Genomic DNA, 8,250 nt, shown 5'->3' with positions numbered 1-8,250 from the left:
ATAAAACTTTTCTTTAAACCAGTTAAAATTAGCTTGGCTTTGAACGGAATTAGAATTTTAGATATGCTTTAAATCAATTGAAACAAATTCTATGGTTTTATACAATGAGGAAACGGAGTCTAATAAAAGTTAAATGATAATATTAGAATTCGAAGTGGAAATTTCTTAAGTATTTTCACCCTGTATGGTTGGTGTGCTTTTTTACTTGCTAATAGACCAGTAGTGTTACAACAAATGTAAAAGTGTTTTGGCTCTTCATTATTTGATGGTGCTTTTATTTTAGTAAGTATGGTTAAGGGATGCCTGGGTGGCTCAGTTGGTTAAGAGTCTGCCTTTGGCTCAGGTCATGATTGCAGGGTCCTGTGATCTAGTCGAGCATCAGGCTCCTTTCTTATCAGGGTACCTGCTTCTCCCTCTGACTGCTCTGCTTGCCACTCCCCCTACTTGTGCTCCCTCTCTCTCTCTCTCATAGATAGATAAATAAATCTTAAAAAAAAAAAAGTATAGTTAGGTTCAAGAAAAAAGAGGATTTTGAAAATGAAACCTAAATAGACCTAAATCACCAAAATTGTGATATTCATTATTTCTAATTTTCATGTTTGATTTTTTTCCCCACCAGGGAAATCATCTCTTGGGATCTTACCTTATGAAGAACTTCTTACGGTAAGGACATTTAATCAATCAAAATTTTATAAAAGTGATCATAACTTGCTTATTGCTTGACATTATCCGTGTTTTCAAACAGAATGCTCAATATACAAAGGGCTGAGAAAAAGTAGATTGTTCCTGCTTATAGGCATTCTTTTTTCTCATTAACCTGATCTATGTATTTATTTGTTTATGAAACATAACCTAGTTTATTTTTTTATGGCACATATCACCACCTGAGTTTTATTTGTTTATACCTTGGTTGACTGTCTTTCTCATTAGAAGGTACCTTTTAGGGGTGCTAGAATGCTTACTTACTGACAAACATCTGACCTATACTAGATTTTTGTTGAATAGATGCATTACTGGTCAATAAATAAAATAGGATGATGGGGTAGATTGAGTGGTTAGAGAGAGAGTGATGATGGCTATGTCTGCTGCAGTGGTCAGAAAAACCTCCCTGAGCAGGTAACACATGAGCGGAGATGTGAATGCTGAGTTGGAGTCAGCAATGCAAAAACAAAAGACTTAGAATATTCCAAGTAGAGGGAATGGCAAATGCAAAGACCTTAAGATGGGAAAGAGCTAGGGGACTTTGTTTTAAAGACCTATAGGTTAAGGTCCGTCAGTCTTAGAAATTAATTATCTGGAGTACTGACTTTCTAGAGCTAGAGTCCTAACGGGCAGCATTAGTCAAATGCCACCCCACCACCTTGATATCACTTACTAAATGGACAATAAAAACAATTTTCATGATAGAGACAACATGGCATTTACTAGAGGATGACACAGAAATCAGCAGCTGGAAGAACAAGAAGCTTGAAGTGCCACATAGACATGTAAATTAAGAAGCAAGGAGAGTTCTCTATAGTTGAAGGAACTGTAAGCATTTCATTTGAATAGTTTAAGGAATAGCAGTAGGGCTAGGGGTGGCCGTAGGAGTAAGCAAGGGGAGAATTGTAGGGGAAGAGGTCTATCAGAGACACACATGTGGATGCTTTACGATCCTGTTTATTTTTAAAACTATCTTTTCCAGTAAATAATAATGGCTGAAAATGCAATTTCTGAAGCCAGATTGAATCTTCATACAACCACTTACCAGTCTATAACCTTGAGCAAGATACTATTGTTGTTTGAGCTGAACTTCCTTGTCTGTAAAATGGTACTAATGTTTGAGTGTATATGATATGGGTTTTGGAGTACTAAATATGTTAGTTTGAGTAAAATGGGGGAAAATTGGAGAATTTTAAGTATAGGAGTTATAAGATACTGCTTGAATTTTAATGGACGCATTCTGGCTTTTGTGTTGAGAATTTACTGAGTAGTGAGAGCAAAAGTTGAAGTAGGTAAACCAGTTAGTAGACAATTGAAAAAAATCCAGTTTGGAGCAGGACAGTAGCAGTAGGAAAGGTGAAAAGAGGTCAGAATCTAGATATAACTTGAAGATAGACCAAATAAGATTAGCTTGTGAATCAGTTGAGAGATAGGAGATAAAGTAAGGAGTCAAGAATGATTCCCATGTTTTCCGATATGAATAAATGGAAGGATAGAGTAGCCTTCGATGAAATTTGAAAGACACAAGATGAAGCATGTTTGGTAGGAAAATAAAAATTCTGCTTTGAACATGTTAATTTTCAGATGCCAGTTAAACATCAAAGTGGAGATGTTAAATAAGCAGTTAAATATTTACCTTAGAATTTAAAGTCATGAGACAGGATGAAGTCACTAAGAGAGTGGATTAGAAAGAGAAATGAAAGGATCTTAGAACCAAAGACTGGGATACCTCAGTGTTGATCATTGAGGTGGGAAAATTACCTGAGCATTAAAGAAGAAAGTGTTTCAAGGTAGAGGGAATGGTCAAACATGTCACCTGCTGTTCTTGCTTTAAGTAATACCAGGCTAAAGAACTGATCATTGGTGAGGATGAAAAGCCAATGTAAGGAGAAAAATTGAAAACAGTGAGTGTAGAAAGTTGTCTTAAAGTATTTTTCTGTGAAGTAGAGCAAATAAAAGAAGTGGTAGCTGGAGGAGAGGTGGGAATGGGAACAATCTATTGGGGAGAATAAAGTTGATGAAAGAGAATGATATCTCTGAGTGGGTAAGAAGCCATGGGCTCTGGTTCACATTGCAGAAGGCCACTTAGCATTGGGGGTGTTGATGTTTCATCTGCATCATTTGGATGAAACAATAAATGGGTACAGAAGTTGGTAGGAGGGTGGGAGTTTTGGTGGAAGTTTCTTTGAGCTTCTCACTGAAGTGAGAGATAAAATTGTCAACTGAGAATCTGATGGAGAAGTTGAAGATTTTAAAGAATGAAAAGGCATGTTAAAGTTGTCTATGAGGGTAGGAAACTTAATTATTAAGTTTTAAAGGAATTATTAAGTATTAAGGAATCACTTAAGATTCCCATTCAAACATTTAAAAAGAGACCAGTCTTCTCTCTTTTCTCTTCTTTGTTCTGTTCCCTCTCTCTTCTCTTCTTTCTTTCTCTCTCACTATGTATATGCATGTGACCATGAAGTAAATGTTTGAACTCATAAATACGGAAAACTTATTGTTATTTGTATGAAGGTAGAATGTTGGAAGAATCATCTCCTATAAACTGGTATCACTAAGATTTGTAAGATCTTTGAAAGAGTGATCAGAATAGAAACTAAATCTTCAATAAATTAGGAGGAATGAGGGACAAGAACTGACTATTAAGAGTGGTATGTGGTAATATTTGATGACATGATTCAAAGCTAAAGCATTTCAGAGAGAAGGAAGAGGGAATAATCTAGAATTGGAGATGAGGCATACAGAGGACACTTAGCCGAATACAGGCTCGGGTGTATGAGGAAAGAGGGAGAAAAAATATTAAAAGATCCGTTGGGAAAGCAGTATTCTGAGAAGATCCGCAGCTCCTTTGAGCACGATGATGAAGGAAATATTCAGAGTCAAGTTTGAAGATACTGCACTGTGAATCACACAGAGCACAGTGGGTGTTTTTGGAACTGTGGAAGGCTGGGAGAGAGGGAATAAGTAGGAGCTGTGAAGAATCTGAAGGGGTGAAAATGTGGGAAATGAAAGGTGAAGTCAGGGGCTTCTTATAGTGATGTGAAATAAATCAGAACAAAGGCTGTAGGGGAGGTGGTCTCATAGAAGGAAGAAGTGGTGAGAACATTTTGGTATCTGGGGTACCCTTTGCACTATTTCTGAAGTCAGTGGGAAGCAGGAAAAGTCTAGTATTGTACCCATGCATCTTTCTCTTGATCATCAATGTGGAAGCTTTTGACACCTGATGAGGGGTCATCCTAATCTGGGTGCGAAAAGTTAGAAGTATGTTGTGAATCTGTAGTTCATATAATACTCATTTTTAAAGTGAAATAATAAAAAGAAATATGTATATTCTGAGCCAGGCCAGTTGTAATCTCTTGAGATTACTTGGGAAGGAATGGTGGTCACTATCCTGGAGTTGCCCACAAAATTTCACATTGAGCAGGAATATTGTTTAGGTCAATCTCAAATTATTTTCCCTTATTTTTCCAAATTATTTTGATTTAAACAATAGGTAGTTATGTTCAGAAGCCATCCCTTTTGTATTTAATTTCTCCATTGACTTGATTAAGCACAACAGTTTTTCTCTCTAAGATTTCTCTCACCAGGAGGTTTTTCACGGCTCTCCTTGTTATCCTTTCTCTTCTTTTGGTTGTCTGGCAATGAAATCATAATCCTATCTTTTACAACATCACAGGCTGATAACAGCATGAGCACACTCAGAGGATTCTTGCTCTCATTAAGCTTTTAATTTCTTTATTGACTTTAATTAAATTTGAGAGGCTTTTTCAATAACAAGAAACATGTTTATATGTTGGATTAATAACATTGTATTCACTAGACTATAGATGATATTTTGGAGGAAAGGATAAGCTTTTCTCTTCTACTAGAATCAGAAATGTGATGTTTTCCATCTCTGAATTTCTTGCTTTTAAAGGAGACATTCCACCATATGAACCACCATAAAAATCGCACTACATCCTAGAGAGATCTTAAGAAGGCAGTGACTCTGAAGTGAAGCTTTCTAAACAGTATTTTAGCTGACTTTCTCAGTGTAAATTATACTAAAGAGTGCTTATGTTTTTAAAATGCAGTGAGGATCTTTATTAGTTCAATGAACAAGTATTTATTGAACACCTCCTATGTGCTATTCACTCTTCTAAGCAATGAGCATCATTGGTGCTTGAGAGAAAAAAATGTGCCTGCTCTCATAGAACCTATATTGCAATATAGGAACAGATAAACAACAAATAGGTAAACTGATTGAAATAACATTTTAAATAGTTAATAGTTGTATGAAACATGAAAACGTTAAGCAGGATTACATGATGGAGTGACTGGTAGGATGGAGGGTGGAGACAACAAGAGAAAGTTGTCAGGGAGGTTTTCTTTGCACAGCTGATAATTCAACCAAAAGAATTATTCATTTATTACGTTTTGTCTTTTTCTTGCTAGTTTTGGAAAACTGATTAAATCTGCATGTTGAATTAAAGTAGCGTATCAGTATTTGGAATTGAAACTAATGGGAAGAAATGAAAGTTTATTTTAAATAATAAATGATTCTCTTAATTTCCGTAGAAGAATCCAAATCAAATATATTTACTCATTATTTGAGGTTCTTGAAATAATTAGAACCTTGCCATAAAGGGGAAATATGAAGTAGATAAAAATGCACAAAACCTGAGATTTGCTCCACTGTGGGTAATATTCTAGAGCTATACTCTCCAGCTAGTCAACACTAGTCACATGTGGCTATTGAACACTTGAAATAAGGCTGTATCTCACACTGAGATGTGGTGTTAGTGTAAAATAAGCAATCTATTTCAAAGGGTTATTACAACAAAAAACAATTTTTTAATTGATTATAGGTTGAAATGATAGTATTTTAGATTAGTTTTAATTATATATATTTTAATTAATTTTACCAGTTTCTTTTTACTTTTTAAAATGTGGCTGCCAGAAAATTTAAAATTCTATATGTAGCTTTTTTTGTGTGGTCACATTTTCTTTCTGCTGATCAACACTATTCTGTAGAATTGTCAAGTGTCCCTTATGCATATTGCAGAGAATTTACAACCTAGTCATTTAAGTGAATTAAATGATCAGGAAAGATGGCATATTTTCCAATTTAGGTGGCAAAATCCAAATAGAATTTAAGACAAAATAATACTGAAGTTATAATATGACCAATGTATATTAATATTTGGGAATGACATGCTAACACAAAATAATCTTTGAAATCTAGTGATTTTTGTATTATGTTAGGAAAAAGAACATTCTAATGTATTGGGAGACATAGAATGTCTTCTAGAATATCTAGCTACATTGGCTAAGTCAAATGAATTTTCCTTCTTCATGATCATGTACAGTGTGCACTAAAACTTAGATGTCTTTTTCAGGTACCACGTTTGGGCAAAAATAAGTTTTTACTTTCATAAATGAAGTTATTCTAACTAGAAATTGCGGTGATATTTTTCATCTGATCCAAATATTTTAGTACACAGACCTTGGTCTAAGTAACTCAACCAGCCATATGAACTGTCAGAAAAACATTCTCTCTAGATTGAAACTATTCTGGTGAGAAAGGCTATCTTCTCTTGTTGTCACTTGTTTGCTTGCTTGCTTGTTTTACACAGCCATTTCCCATGCCTATGAGACATATTTTAAAGGCAGAAATACTCAGAAGCAAGACATCATATGTGTGACAAATATACCAGTTTACAATTACCAGTTTAGGGTAAGTAGAAAAGACAAACCCAGTTTTAGTTAAAATCCTTAAGCACATAAAGTTTCTATAGAGTCCTTGACTTTGTAGAGCACAATAATACCCTATCTGGTAAATATTTTTTAGAATTTCCAAATGTCAAGGTTCTTCCAGGCCAAATGGAATCCTCTTTAATAGTGAGTAACTGGTTATTTGAGGATCAGCTCTTGTGATGTGGATTTCTCTTAAAGGATTATATTTTTCATTCCATCCTTGTATGGATCTCTTGTTCATATGCATGAAACTTAGAATCTTTGTATAGTGATTACTATTACTGCATAACAATTACCTAATACTTCGTGGCTTAAAACAACAGTTTTGTTATGCTCACCGATTCTGTGGGTTAAGAATTTAGAAAAGTCATAGCAGATAAAGATTTTCACACTTTAGTGATGTCTGGGGCCTGAGCTGGATAGACTTAGACTTAACACTTAGGGGTGAGTGACCAGTATCACCTGGAATTGTCTTCATTCATAAATCTGTTGTTCATTTTAGATGGTAGCTTGGACCTTAACCTGGATTCTCAAATGGTGCATCTATGTCTGGTGTCTTCATGTGTCTTGGGCTTCCTCATAGCATGGCTTCCTCAGAATGGTTAGACACTTACATGTCATTTCAGAGTTAAGTGAGTGTTACAGTGAATAAGACAGAAGCTGCATTGGTTTTTATGACTTAGGCCCAGAAATCATACAGTGTCACTTCTGCCCTGTTGTATTAGTTGCAGACAAATCACAAACTCAACCAGATTCTAGGGAAGGAAGGAACATAGACTTTACCTCCTGATGGAAGGAGTGTCAGAAAACTTGCACACATGTTTTAAAACCATCAAACTCTAGGGCACCAATCTCTCTTCAAAAGAAGTCTTTAAAGATAATTATAGAATTGTAAAGGTAGATACTAATGGAACAGCTATTTTTCTGGTAGTCTAATATAGATAATTATATTATTTTTATTACTGGGTGTTGGGGTGGTAGGAAAAAAGTTCTTTGATCCATTAAGAAATTAGAAAGTATCTAATTTTTAAAAAAAATTTTATTGTTATGTTAGTCACCAAACACTACATCCTTAGTTTTTGATGTAGAGTTCCATGATTCATTATTTGTGTATAACACCCAGTGCTCCATGCAGTATGTGCCCTCCTTAATACCCATCACCAGCTTAGCCCAATCCCCCACCCCACTCCGCTCTGAAGCCCTCCATTTGTTTCCCAGAGTCCATAGTCTCTCGTGGTTCATTCCCCCTTCTGTTTACCCCCCTTCATTCTACCCTTTCTTCTCCTACCAGTCTCCCTGCTATTTCTTATGTTCCATAAACGAGTGAAACCTTATGTTAATTGTCTTTCTCTGCTTGACTTATTTCGCTTACCATAATCCTCTCCAGTCCCGTCCATGTTGCTGCAAATGTTGGGAAATCGTTCTTTCTGATGGGTGAGTAATATTTCATTGTATATATGGACCACATCTTTATCCATTCATCTGTTGAAGGACATCTCGGCTCCTTTCACAATTTAGCTATTGTGGACAATGCTGCTATGGACATCGGGGTCCATATGGCCCTTCTCTTCACTACATCTGTATCTTTGGGGTAAATACTCAGTAGTGCAATTCCTGGGTCATAGGGTAGCTCTATTTTTAACTTTTTGAGGGACCTCCACACTGTTTTCCAAAGTGGCTGTACCAGCTTGCATTCCCACCAACAATGTAGGAGGGTTCCCCTTTCTCCACATCCTCTCCAACATTTGTTGTTTCTTGCCTTGTCCATTTTTGCCATTCTAACTGGCATAAGGTGGTATTTCAGTGTGG

At 35.8% G+C, this 8,250-nt stretch overlaps 1 long non-coding RNA gene across 1 annotated transcript in view; it reads left to right on the top strand.

Moving 5' to 3' along the window:
- Window positions 1-616: 616 nt before the first annotated feature.
- LOC123788632 (uncharacterized) overlaps window positions 617-8,250 on the top strand; it is a 552,953-nt gene continuing 545,319 nt past the window's right edge. The window contains exon 1 of the long non-coding RNA XR_006778554.2: window positions 617-663. This is a non-coding gene — a long non-coding RNA (uncharacterized LOC123788632). The remainder of the gene's footprint in view (window positions 664-8,250) is intronic.

Source organism: Ursus americanus, chromosome 15 (assembly GCF_024610735.1).
Source record: "Ursus americanus isolate L20-20 chromosome 15, mUrsAme1.1.p, whole genome shotgun sequence".
Taxonomy (NCBI): Eukaryota; Metazoa; Chordata; class Mammalia; order Carnivora; family Ursidae; genus Ursus; species Ursus americanus.
This window is presented reverse-complemented; position numbering and strand designations above follow the sequence as displayed.